Genomic DNA, 3,550 nt, shown 5'->3' on the forward strand with positions numbered 1-3,550 from the left:
TAATTTTTGAAAAATCCAAAAAAATTACAAAATCATAAAAAAAAACCAAAAATATTCTATGTTTCTTGTTTGAGTCTAGTGTCTCATTTTAAGTTTGGTGTCAATTGCATGTTTCTGTTCTTATTGCATTTTTCATGTGTCTTCAGTTATCTTCAAGTTGTTCTTGATGATTTACTTGCTCTAATCTTTAAATTCTCTTGTCTTGAGTGTTTTGTTGTTTCTCATATGCATTCTCAACTTGTTAGTGTCAATAGTATACAAACTTTTAAGTTTGGTGTCTTGCATGCATTGTTTATTTGATTTCAGTTGTATTTTGATTATTCCTCATTATTAAAAATCCAAAAAATTTTTAATTTGTGTCTTTTCAAGTCAATAATACAGAGAATTGAAGATTCAGAACATACTACAGAGGAATTACACAGAAAAAGCTGGGCGTTCAAAACGCCCAGTGAAGATGGAAAACTGGCGTTTAAACACTAGCTAGGGTGCCTGGCTGGGCGTTTAACGCCCAAAAGGGGTGAGTTTTGGGCGTTAAACGCCAAAATGTGCACCATTCTGGGCGTTTAACGCCAGGATGGCACAAGAGGGAAGATTCTGTTTTTAATTCAAATTTTTTTTTCAAGTTTTCAAAATTTTTCAAAATCAAATCTTTTTCAAATCATATATTTTCAATCATATGTTTTCAAAATCAATTTCTTTCCATTTTCAAAAATACTTGCTAACAATTAATGATTTTATTCAACATTTCAAGTATGTTGCCTTTTCTGTTGAGAAAGGTTTAATGTTTGAATCATATCTTTTCTTGTTAGCCAAGTCATTAATTTTCAAAATCAAATCTTTTTAAATTGTTTTTCAAATCATATCTTCTCAATCACATCTTTTTAAAACCATAACTTTTCAATCATATCTTCCTAATCACATCTTTTTCAAAATAATTTTCAATCATATCTTTTTAATTCCTAATTTCAAAATCTTTTTCAAAAATCACTTGATTTCTTTTCCACTCTTAGTTTTCGAAAATGAATTAGTATTTTTCAAAATGTTTTTTAAAATCTTTTTAATTTATTCCCCTCTTTTCACATACTTCTATTTATGGACTAACACTCCTCCTTAATGCATAATTCGAACTCCATCTTTCTTGATAAGTTCGAATTCTTCTACCTCTTCCTTCTATTTTTCTTTTCCTCTGACACCTCAAGGAATCTCTATACTGTGACATAGAGGATTCCATATTTTCTTGTTCTCTTCTCTTTCATATGAGCAGGAGCAAGGACAAAAGCATTCTTGTTGCGGCTGACCCTGAACCTGAAAGGACCTTGAAGCGAAAGCTAAGAGAAGCTAAAGCACAATTCTCTGTAGAGGACCTAACTGAAATCTTCAAAGAATAAGACATGGCAGCCGAAAACAAAAACAATGCCAACAATGCAAGGAAGGTGCTCGGTGACTTTACTGCACCTAATCCCGACTTCTATGTGAGAAGCATCTCTATCCCTGCCATTGGAGCAAACAACTTTGAGCTTAAGCCTCAATTAGTTTCTCTAATGCAACAGAATTGCAAGTTTCATGGACTTCCATTGGAAGATCCTCATCAGTTTTTAGTTGAGTTCTTGCAAATCTGTGACACTGTCAAGACCAATGAGGTTGACCCTGAGGTCTACAGACTTATGCTATTCCCTTTTGCTGTAAGAGAAAGAGCTAGAATATGGTTGGACTCACAACCTAAAGAAAGCTTGAACTCTTGGGAAAAGCTAGTCAATGCCTTCTTGGCAAAGTTCTTTCCACCTCAAAAATTGAGTAAGCTTAGAGTGGAAGTCGAAACTTTCAGATAGAAGGAAGGTGAATCCCTCTATGAAGCTTGGGAAAGATACAAACAATTGATCAGAAAGTGTCCTTCTAACATGCTTTCTGAATGGAGCATCATAGGTATCTTCTATGATGGTCTGTCTGAACTGTCCAAGATGTCATTGGATAGTTTTGTTGGAGGATCTCTTCATCTAAAGAAGACGTCTGCAGAAGCTCAAGAATTGATTGAAATGGTTGCAAATAACCAATTCATGTACACTTCTGAAAGGAATCCTGTGAACAATGGGACAAATCAGAAGAAAGGAGTTCTTGAGATTGATACTCTGAATGTCATATTGGCTCAGAACAAAATATTGACTCAGCAAGTCAATATGATTTCTTAAAGTCTGTCTGGAATGCAAGCTACACCAGGCAGTACTAAGGATGCTTCATCTGAAGAAGAAGCTTATGATACTGAGAACCCTTCAATGGAAGAGGTGAATTACATGGGAGAACCTTATGGAAACACCTATAATCCTTCATGGAGAAATCATCCAAATCTCTCATGGAAGGATCAACAGAGACCTCAACAAGGTTTTAACAACAACAATGGTGGAAGAAACAGGTTTAGTAATGGCAAGCCTTTTCCATCATCTTCTCAGCAATAGACAGAGACTTCTAAGCAGAGCCACTCTGACTTAGCAACCATGGTCTCTGATCTAATCAAAACCACTCAAAGTTTCATGACTGAAACAAGATCCTGCATTAGAAACTTGGAGGCACAAGTGGGTCAGCTGAGTAAGAAAATTACTGAACTCCCTCCTAGTACGCTTCCAAGTAATACAGAAGAGAATCCAAAAGGAGAGTGGAAGGCCATTAACATGACCTACATGTCCGAATTTGGAGAGGAAGAAGAGGAATGAGCGCTACTGGGGAAGGCCTCAATGGACGTTCACTGGCCTTCAATGAGTTCCCTAATAAGGAACCATGGGAATCTGAGGCTCACACTGAGATCATAGAGATTCCATTGGATTTACTTCTGCCATTCATGAGCTCTGATGAATATTCTTCCTCTGAAGAAGATGAAGATGTCACTGAAGAGCAAGTTGCCAAGTACCTTGGAGCAATCATGAAGCTAAATGACAAGTTATTTGGTAATGAGACTTGGGAGGATGAACCCCCTTTGCTCACCAAAGAACTGGATGACTTGACTAGGCAGAGATTACCTCAAAAGAGACAGGACTCTGGCAAGTTCTCAGTACCTTGTACAATAGGCACCATGACCTTCAAGAAGGCTCTGTGTGACCTAGGGTCAAGCATAAATCTCATGCCTCTCTCTGTAATAGAGAAGCTAGGGATATTTAAGGTGCAAGCTGCAAAAATCTCACTAGAGATGGCAGACAATTCGAGAAAACAAGCTTATGGACTTGAAGAGGATGTTCTGGTAAAAGTTGAAGACCATTACATCCCTGCTGATTTCATAGTCCTAGAGACTGGGAAGTGCATGGATGAATCCATCATCCTTGGCAGACCCTTCCTAGCCACAGCAAAGGCTGTGATTGATGTTGACAGAGGATAATTGATCATTCAAGTGAATGAAAAATCCCTTGTGTTTAAGGCTCAAGGATATCCCTCTATAACCATGGAGAGGAAGCATGAAGAGCTTCCCTCAAAACAGAGTCAAATAAAGCCCCCACAGTCAAACTCTAAGTTTGGTGTTGGGAGGCCACAATCAAACTCTAAGTTTGGTGTTGAACCCCCACATTCA

General features: G+C 37.4%; 1 non-coding gene across 1 annotated transcript; it reads right to left on the bottom strand.

The window, feature by feature from the left end:
- Window positions 1–1,796: 1,796 nt before the first annotated feature.
- Window positions 1,797–1,904, bottom strand: LOC127748111 (small nucleolar RNA R71). Its single transcript, XR_008010054.1, has one exon. It is a non-coding gene; the product is annotated as a small nucleolar RNA R71 (small nucleolar RNA).
- Window positions 1,905–3,550: the final 1,646 nt, after the last annotated feature.

The sequence above is a fragment of the Arachis duranensis genome, chromosome 5, assembly GCF_000817695.3.
Source record: "Arachis duranensis cultivar V14167 chromosome 5, aradu.V14167.gnm2.J7QH, whole genome shotgun sequence".
Lineage (NCBI taxonomy): Eukaryota > Viridiplantae > Streptophyta > Magnoliopsida > Fabales > Fabaceae > Arachis > Arachis duranensis.